Raw genomic sequence first — 9,308 nt, 5'->3', positions numbered from 1 at the left:
AAAAGATTTGAATCTTCCTATTCTCATAGCTTCCACGGATTGTAAATTAAAAATAAACATTTTTGCTAAAATAATTATTATATTATTGATTGATTGACTATGGCTTTTCAAATCCCCCAGTATTGCTATCTGTAGCGTTAGTTCTACGCAAATGTTGCAATTCTTCAACCATTCCTGGACCTGTGACCAAAAACGAGCTACATGCGGACAATACCAAAATAAATGGTCTAATGACTCTGCCTCCTCACAGCAGAATCTACAGAGCTGGGAAGATTGTATCCCCCATATATATAACATTCTATTAGTTGCAAGAATTTTGTACAATAATTTAAATTGAAAAATTCCAAGTTTTGAATCCGGCGTTGTTTTGCGTATCAATTCATACACCATGTGCCATGGAATGGGTACATCGAAAATCTCTTCCCAACTATTTTGCAATTTATATGGCACAGCTGTAAGTTTTTTGATCCTTAAATGAAATTGGTATATGTTTTTATTTATCACACTTTTCTTTAACCATTTATGTTCATAATAGTATAGTTGACTGTGGTATAATAGTATAGTTGACTGTGGTGTAATAGTATAGTTGACTGTGGTATAATAGTATAGATGACTGTGGTATAATAGTATAGTTGACTGTGGTGGAATAGTCTAGTTGACTGTGGTGTAATAGTATAGATGACTGTGGTATAATAGTATAGTTGACTGTGGTATAATAGTATAGTTGACTGTGGTATAATAGTATAGTTGACTGTGGTGTAATAGTATAGTTGACTGTGGTATAATAGTATAGATGACTGTGGTATAATAGTATAGTTGACTGTGGTGTAATAGTCTAGTTGACTGTGGTATAATAGTATAGTTGACTGTGGTATAATAGTATAGTTGACTGTGGTATAATAGTATAGTTGACTGTGGTGTAATAGTCTAGTTGACTGTGGTGTAATAGTCTAGTTGACTGTGGTGTAATAGTCTAGTTGACTGTGGTATAATAGTCTAGTTGACTGTGGTGTAATAGTATAGATGACTGTGGTATAATAGTATAGTTGACTGTGGTGTAATAGTCTAGTTGACTGTGGTATAATAGTCTAGTTGACTGTGGTATAATAGTATAGTTGACTGTGGTATAATAGTATAGGTGACTGTGGTGTAATAGTCTAGTTGACTGTGGTATAATAGTCTAGTTGACTGTGGTATAATAGTATAGTTGACTGTGGTATAATATTATAGTTGACTGTGGTGTAATAGTCTAGTTGACTGTGGTGTAATAGTATAGTTGACTGTGGTGTAATAGTCTAGTTGACTGTGGTATAATAGTATAGTTGACCGTGGTATAATAGTATAGTTGACTGTGGTATAATAGTCTAGTTGACTGTGGTGTAATAGTCTAGTTGACTGTGGTATAATAGTATAGTTGACTGTGGTGTAATAGTCTAGTTGACTGTGGTATAATAGTCTAGTTGACTGTGGTATAATAGTCTAGTTGACTGTGGTGTAATAGTCTAGTTGACTGTGGTATAATAGTCTAGTTGACTGTGGTATAATAGTCTAGTTGACTGTGGTGTAATAGTATAGTTGACTGTGGTATAATAGTCTAGTTGACTGTGGTATAATAGTCTAGTTGACTCTGGTATAATAGTCTAGTTGACTGTGGTGTAATAGTCTAGTTGACTGTAGTATAATAGTATAGTTGACTGTGGTATAATAGTCTAGTTGACTCTGGTATAATAGTCTAGTTGACTGTGGTATAATAGTCTAGATGACTGTGGTGTAATAGTCTAGTTGACTGTGGTATAACAGTCTAGTTGACTGTGGTATAATAGTATAGATGACTGTGGTATAATAGTATAGTTGACTGTGGTATAATAGTATAGTTGACTGTGGTATAATAGTATAGTTGACTGTGGTGTAATAGTATAGTTGACTGTGGTATAATAGTATAGTTGACTGTGGTGTAATAGTATAGTTGACTGTGGTATAATAGTATAGTTGACTGTGGTGTAATAGTATAGTTGACTGTGGTATAATAGTATAGATGACTGTGGTGTAATAGTCTAGTTGACTGTGGTATAATAGTCTAGTTGACTGTGGTGTAATAGTATAGATGACTGTGGTGTAATAGTATAGTTGACTGTGGTGTAATAGTCTAGTTGACTGTGGTGTAATAGTATAGTTGACTGTGGTATAATAGTATAGATGACTGTGGTATAATAGTATAGTTGACTGTGGTGTAATAATCTAGTTGACTGTGGTGTAATAGTCTAGTTGACTGTGGTATAATAGTCTAGTTGACTGTGGTGTAATAGTATAGTTGACTGTGGTGTAATAGTCTAGTTGACTGTGGTATAATAGTCTAGTTGACTGTGGTGTAATAGTCTAGTTGACTGTGGTGTAATAGTATAGTTGACTGTGGTGTAATAGTCTAGTTGACTGTGGTATAATAGTATAGTTGACTGTGGTGTAATAGTCTAGTTGACTGTGGTGTAATAGTATAGTTGACTGTGGTATAATAGTATAGTTGACTGTGCTATAATAGTATAGTTGACTGTGGTATAATAGTATAGTTGACTGTGGTATAATAGTATAGTTGACTGTGGTGTAATAGTATAGTTGACTGTGGTATAATAGTATAAATGACTGTGGTATAATAGTATAGTTGACTGTGGTGGAATAGTCTAGTTGACTGTGGTGTAATAGTATAGATGACTGTGGTATAATAGTATAGTTGACTGTGGTATAATAGTATAGTTGACTGTGGTATAATAGTATAGTTGACTGTGGTGTAATAGTATAGTTGACTGTGGTATAATAGTATAGATGACTGTGGTATAATAGTATAGTTGACTGTGGTGTAATAGTCTAGTTGACTGTGGTATAATAGTATAGTTGACTGTGGTATAATAGTATAGTTGACTGTGGTGTAATATTATAGTTGACTGTGGTATAATAGTATAGATGACTGTGGTATAATAGTATAGTTGACTGTGGTGTAACAGTCTAGTTGACTGTGGTGTAATAGTCTAGTTGACTGTGGTATAATAGTCTAGTTGACTGTGGTATAATAGTATAGTTGACTGTGGTGTAATAGTCTAGTTGACTGTGGTGTAATAGTCTAGTTGACTGTGGTGTAATAGTCTAGTTGACTGTGGTATAATAGTCTAGTTGACTGTGGTGTAATAGTATAGATGACTGTGGTATAATAGTATAGTTGACTGTGGTGTAATAGTCTAGTTGACTGTGGTATAATAGTCTAGTTGACTGTGGTATAATAGTCTAGTTGACTGTAGTGTAATAGTATAGTTGACTGTGGTGTAATAGTCTAGTTGACTGTGGTGTAATAGTCTAGTTGACTGTGGTATAATAGTATAGTTGACTGTGGTATAATAGTATAGTTGACTGTGGTATAATAGTCTAGTTGACTGTGGTATAATAGTCTAGTTGACTGTGGTGTAATAGTATAGTTGACTGTGGTATAATAGTCTAGTTGACTGTGGTGTAATAGTCTAGTTGACTCTGGTATAATAGTCTAGTTGACTGTGGTGTAATAGTATAGATGACTGTGGTATAATAGTATAGTTGACTGTGGTGTAATAGTCTAGTTGACTCTGGTATAATAGTCTAGTTGACTGTGGTATAATAGTCTAGTTGACTGTGGTGTAATAGTCTAGTTGACTGTGGTATAACAGTCTAGTTGACTGTGGTATAATAGTATAGATGACTGTGGTATAATAGTATAGTTGACTGTGGTATAATAGTATAGTTGACTGTGGTATAATAGTATAGTTGACTGTGGTGTAATAGTATAGTTGACTGTGGTATAATAGTATAGTTGACTGTGGTATAATAGTATAGTTGACTGTGGTGTAATAGTATAGTTGACTGTGGTATAATAGTATAGATGACTGTGGTATAATAGTATAGTTGACTGTGGTGTAATAGTCTAGTTGACTGTGGTATAATAGTCTAGTTGACTGTGGTGTAATAGTATAGATGACTGTGGTATAATAGTATAGTTGACTGTGGTGTAATAGTCTAGTTGACTGTGGTGTAATAGTATAGTTGACTGTGGTATAATAGTATAGATGACTGTGGTATAATAGTATAGTTGACTGTGGTATAATAGTCTAGTTGACTGTGGTATAATAGTATAGTTGACTGTGGTATAATAGTCTAGTTGACTGTGGTATAATAGTCTAGTTGACTGTGGTGTAATAGTATAGTTGACTGTGGTATAATAGTCTAGTTGACTGTGGTATAATAGTCTAGTTGACTGTGGTATAATAGTCTAGTTGACTGTGGTATAATAGTCTAGTTGACTGTGGTATAATAGTATAGTTGACTGTGGTATAATAGTCTAGTTGACTGTGGTATAATAGTCTAGTTGACTGTGGTGTAATAGTATAGTTGACTGTGGTATAATAGTCTAGTTGACTGTGGTATAATAGTCTAGTTGACTGTGGTGTAATAGTATAGTTGACTGTGGTATAATAGTCTAGTTGACTGTGGTATAATAGTCTAGTTGACTGTGGTATAATATTATAATAGAAAACTGTTGTATGTACAATAGTAATTCATGTAGTGTTTTTTTGGACTGTAGTATACTGTAGTATTTACTGTAGTGTATTTGCAGAAATGTCACTAGTATTTACTATAGTTTTTTTTTATTTATTATCAATTACATAGAAGTGGAGGCTTTCCCTTCAGCCAACCTACTGGAGAAATACTAAAATAGCACATTTTCCATAACATCGAAGCCGGATAGTTTTCCAACCTTCTGCAAGTCTTCCTCCAGGAAAGAGAGATTGAGAGAGAGGAGGATAGATAGAGAGTGGGAGAGAAAGAGAGAGGGTTTAGAGAGGGAGAGATGGAGAGAGAGAGGAGGATAGACAGAGAGGGGGAGAGAAAGAGAGAGGGGAGAGAGAGAGAGAGAGAGGGTATAGAGTGGCAGAGATGGAGAGAGAGAGGATAGACAGAGAGGGGGAGAGAAAGAGAGAGGGGAGAGAGAGAGAGGGTATAGATTGGGAGAGATAGAGACAGAAGGTAAACAACCAAGATCTGGAAGAGACACTAACACATTTCATTGAGTTTAAGAGTGAGGTAAATATCCTGCTTCTCTCTTTTCATGAAAAATATTACCACATGGAGGACATTATAAAGCAAAGGCCAACTATTTCTCTCCCCATTCCCCTGCTCCCTCTTTCTCCCCTCTCTCTCTCCCTCCTATGTCCTTCGCTCCCTCTCTATCCCCTCTCTCTCTCTCCCTCCTCAGTCCCCCTCTCCCTCTCTCTCCCTCCTCAGTCCCCCGCTCCCTCTCTCTATCCCCTCTCTCTCTCTCCCTCCTCAGTCCCCCTCTCCCTCTCTCTCCCTCCTCAGTCCCCCTCTCCCTCTCTCTCCCTCCTCAGTCCCCCTCTCCCTCTCTCTATCCCCTCTCTCTCTCCCTCCTCAGTCCCCCGCTCCCTCTCTCTATCCCCTCTCTCGCTCTCCCTCCTCAGTCCCCCTCTCTCTCTCCCTCCTCAGTCCCCCTCTCCCTCTCTCTATCCCCTCTCTCTCTCCCTCCTCAGTCCCCCTCTCCCTCTCTCTCCCTCCTCAGTCCCCCGCTTCCTCTCTCTATCCCCTCTCTCGCTCTCCCTCTCTCTATCTCTCTCTCCCTCAGTCCCCCTCTCCCTCTCTCTCCCTCCTCAGTCCCCTGTTCCCTCTCTCTAACCCCTCTCTCTCTCTCCCTCTCTATCCCCTCTTCCTCTCTCCCTCTTCAGTCCCCCGCTCCCTCTCTCTATCCCCTCTCTCGCTCTCCCTCTCTCCCTCCTCAGTCCCCTCTCTCGCTCTCCCTCTCTCTCCCTCCTCAGTCCCCCGCTCCCTCTCTCTATCCCCTCTCTCTCCCTCTCTCCCTGCCTCCCGGTCGCTCTCTGGCTGCTGCTTCCAGTTACTCAGAGGAGATCAAATGTAAGTGAAATGCACGGAGGCCTTGCCCAAAGCAGCCTTCACCAAGGCCCTACCAGAGGGAGGGTGAGTGAGTTCATGGGTTGGTCTGGAATTTTATACACATGCCGTAGTGAAACTATTAATAGATTGCGAAAAAAAGGTTTTAAAGTAGGTCGTCGCATATGTCGTCGCATACTCATATGTACATAAACTAAAGCATACTCCCATGTACCTACCAACATGAAAAAATACTATACTATGTTATATATACTATAGTATTTACTGTGGTGTTTTTGCAAAAACAGAGTCAAAACACTACAGTGAATACTGTAGTATTTAGAGTTAACTATAGTATAAATACTCTAGTAAAATAAAACTTTAGTATTTACTGTAGTATTTTTGTGTACTAAAGTATAGTAGTATTATACTGTAGTATACTGTAGTATTTACTGTTAACAATAGTAATAAATACTGTAGTAATAGAAAACTGTTGTATACACAATAGTAATTAATGTAGTGTTTTTGCAAATTGTAGTATACTACAGTAATTAATGTAGTGTTTTTGCTGATTGTAGTATACTTCAGTAATTAATGTAGTGTTTTTGCAGATTGTAGTATACTACAGTAATTAATGTAGTGTTTTTGCTGATTGTAGTATACTTCAGTAATTAATGTAGTGTTTTTGCAGATTGTAGTATGCTACAGTAATTAATGTAGTGTTTTTGCAGATTGTAGTATACTTCAGTAATTAATGTAGTGTTTTTGCAGATTGTAGTATACTACAGTAATTAATGTAGTGTTTTTGCTGATTGTAGTATACTACAGTAATTAATGTAGTGTTTTTGCAGATTGTAGTATACTTCAGTAATTAATGTAGTGTTTTTGCAGATTGTAGTATACTACAGTAATTAATGTAGTGTTTTTGCTGATTGTAGTATACTTCAGTAATTAATGTAGTGTTTTTGCAGATTGTAGTATGCTACAGTAATTAATGTAGTGTTTTTGCAGATTGTAGTATACTACAGTAATTAATGTAGTGTTTTTGCAGATTGTAGTATACTACAGTAATTAATGTAGTGTTTTTGCTGATTGTAGTATACTTCAGTAATTAATGTAGTGTTTTTGCAGATTGTAGTATACTACAGTAATTAATGTAGTGTTTTTGCTGATTGTAGTATACTTCAGTAATTAATGTAGTGTTTTTGCAGATTGTAGTATACTACAGTAATTAATGTAGTGTTTTTGCTGATTGTAGTATACTACAGTAATTAATGTAGTGTTTTTGCTGATTGTAGTATACTTCAGTAATTAATGTAGTGTTTTTGCAGATTGTAGTATACTACAGTAATTAATGTAGTGTTTTTGCAGATTGTAGTATACTTCAGTAATTAATGTAGTGTTTTTGCTGATTGTAGTATACTTCAGTAATTAATGTAGTGTTTTTGCTGATTGTAGTATGCTACAGTAATTAATGTAGTGTTTTTGCTGATTGTAGTATACTACAGTAGTTAATGTAGTGTTTTTGCTGTAGTACACGGTCATATTTACTGTAGTGTTTTTGCAGAAATAGCACTAGTATCTACTATAGTGTTTTTGGTTAATTAACATTGACATAGAAGTGGAGGTTTTCTCCGTCAGGAAACCTACTGGAGAAATACAAAAAGTGGACATTTTCTATAACATGTAGGTAGGTAGGACTGGGGTCTGAACGGAGAGTTCCAATCTTCTGCTCTTTTCTATAACACAAGATATGATCTATACTTGGCATGTAGGTTTCTCACTTATCGGTGGCACACGGTGGCACAAACTCTACAGTATACTACAGTTTACTACAGAGTTCTATAGTAAGTACTGTAGTATTCTATATTAAACTGTGGGTAAACTAAAGCATACTCACGTGTGGCAGTATATAATGTTCACAGACTGGTGTGAATTCAACTCCTCTTCCCATGTTTTCTTAGTTTTCTAGCGTGTATGTACTGTATATTCTATTATCTTTGGTTCTCCTCCAGAGAGAGAGAAAGAGGCAGGCTACATGGTTCTCCTCCAGAGAGAGAGAAAGAGGCAGGCTACGTGGTTCTCCTCCAGAGAGAGAGAGAAAGAGGCAGGCTACATGGTTCTCCTCCAGAGAGAGAGAGAAAGAGGCAGGCTACATGGTTCTCCTCCAGAGAGAGAGAAAGAGGCAGGCTACATGGTTCTCCTCCAGAGAAAGAGGCAGACTACGTGGTTCTCCTCCAGAGAGAGAGAAAGAGGCAGGCTACATGGTTCTCCTCCAGAGAGAGAGAAAGAGGCAGGCTACGTGGTTCTCCTCCAGAGAAAGAGGCAGGCTACGTGGTTCTCCTCCAGAGAAAGAGAGAAAGAGGCAGGCTACATGGTTCTCCTCCAGAGAGAGAGAAAGAGGCAGGCTACGTGGTTCTCCTCCAGAGAAAGAGGCAGGCTACGTGGTTCTCCTCCAGAGAGAGAGAAAGAGGCAGGCTACATGGTTCTCCTCCAGAGAGAGAGAAAGAGGCAGGCTACGTGGTTCTCCTCCAGAGAGAGAAAAAGAGGCAGGCTACATGGTTCTCCTCCAGAGAGAGACAAAGAGGCAGGCTACGTGGTTCTCCTCCAGAGAGAGAGAAAGAGGCAGGCTACGTGGTTCTCCTCCAGAGAGAGAGAGAAAGAGGCAGGCTACATGGTTCTCCTCCAGAGAGAGAGAGAAAGAGGCAGGCTACATGGTTCTCCTCCAGAGAGAGAGAAAGAGGCAGGCTACATGGTTCTCCTCCAGAGAAAGAGGCAGACTACGTGGTTCTCCTCCAGAGAGAGAGAAAGAGGCAGGCTACATGGTTCTCCTCCAGAGAGAGAGAAAGAGGCAGGCTACGTGGTTCTCCTCCAGAGAAAGAGGCAGGCTACGTGGTTCTCCTCCAGAGAAAGAGAGAAAGAGGCAGGCTACATGGTTCTCCTCCAGAGAGAGAGAAAGAGGCAGGCTACGTGGTTCTCCTCCAGAGAAAGAGGCAGGCTACGTGGTTCTCCTCCAGAGAGAGAGAAAGAGGCAGGCTACATGGTTCTCCTCCAGAGAGAGAGAAAGAGGCAGGCTACGTGGTTCTCCTCCAGAGAGAGAAAAAGAGGCAGGCTACATGGTTCTCCTCCAGAGAGAGACAAAGAGGCAGGCTACGTGGTTCTCCTCCAGAGAGAGCGAAAGAGGCAGGCTACATGGTTCTCCTCCAGAGAGAGAGAAAGAGGCAGGCTACGTGGTTCTCCTCCAGAGAGAGAGAGAAAGAGGCAGGCTACGTGGTTCTCCTCCAGAGAGAGAGAAAGAGGCAGGCTATGTGGTTTAACCACTGGCCACAGAGTGATACTAGCAGAGTGATACTAGCAGAGTGATACTAGCAGAGTGATACTAGCAGCTTTAA

The sequence above is a fragment of the Salvelinus namaycush genome, chromosome 28, assembly GCF_016432855.1.
Source record: "Salvelinus namaycush isolate Seneca chromosome 28, SaNama_1.0, whole genome shotgun sequence".
Classification (NCBI taxonomy): Eukaryota; Metazoa; Chordata; class Actinopteri; order Salmoniformes; family Salmonidae; genus Salvelinus; species Salvelinus namaycush.
The sequence above is the reverse complement of the archived record's forward strand: the minus strand, read 5'-3'. Positions refer to the sequence as shown.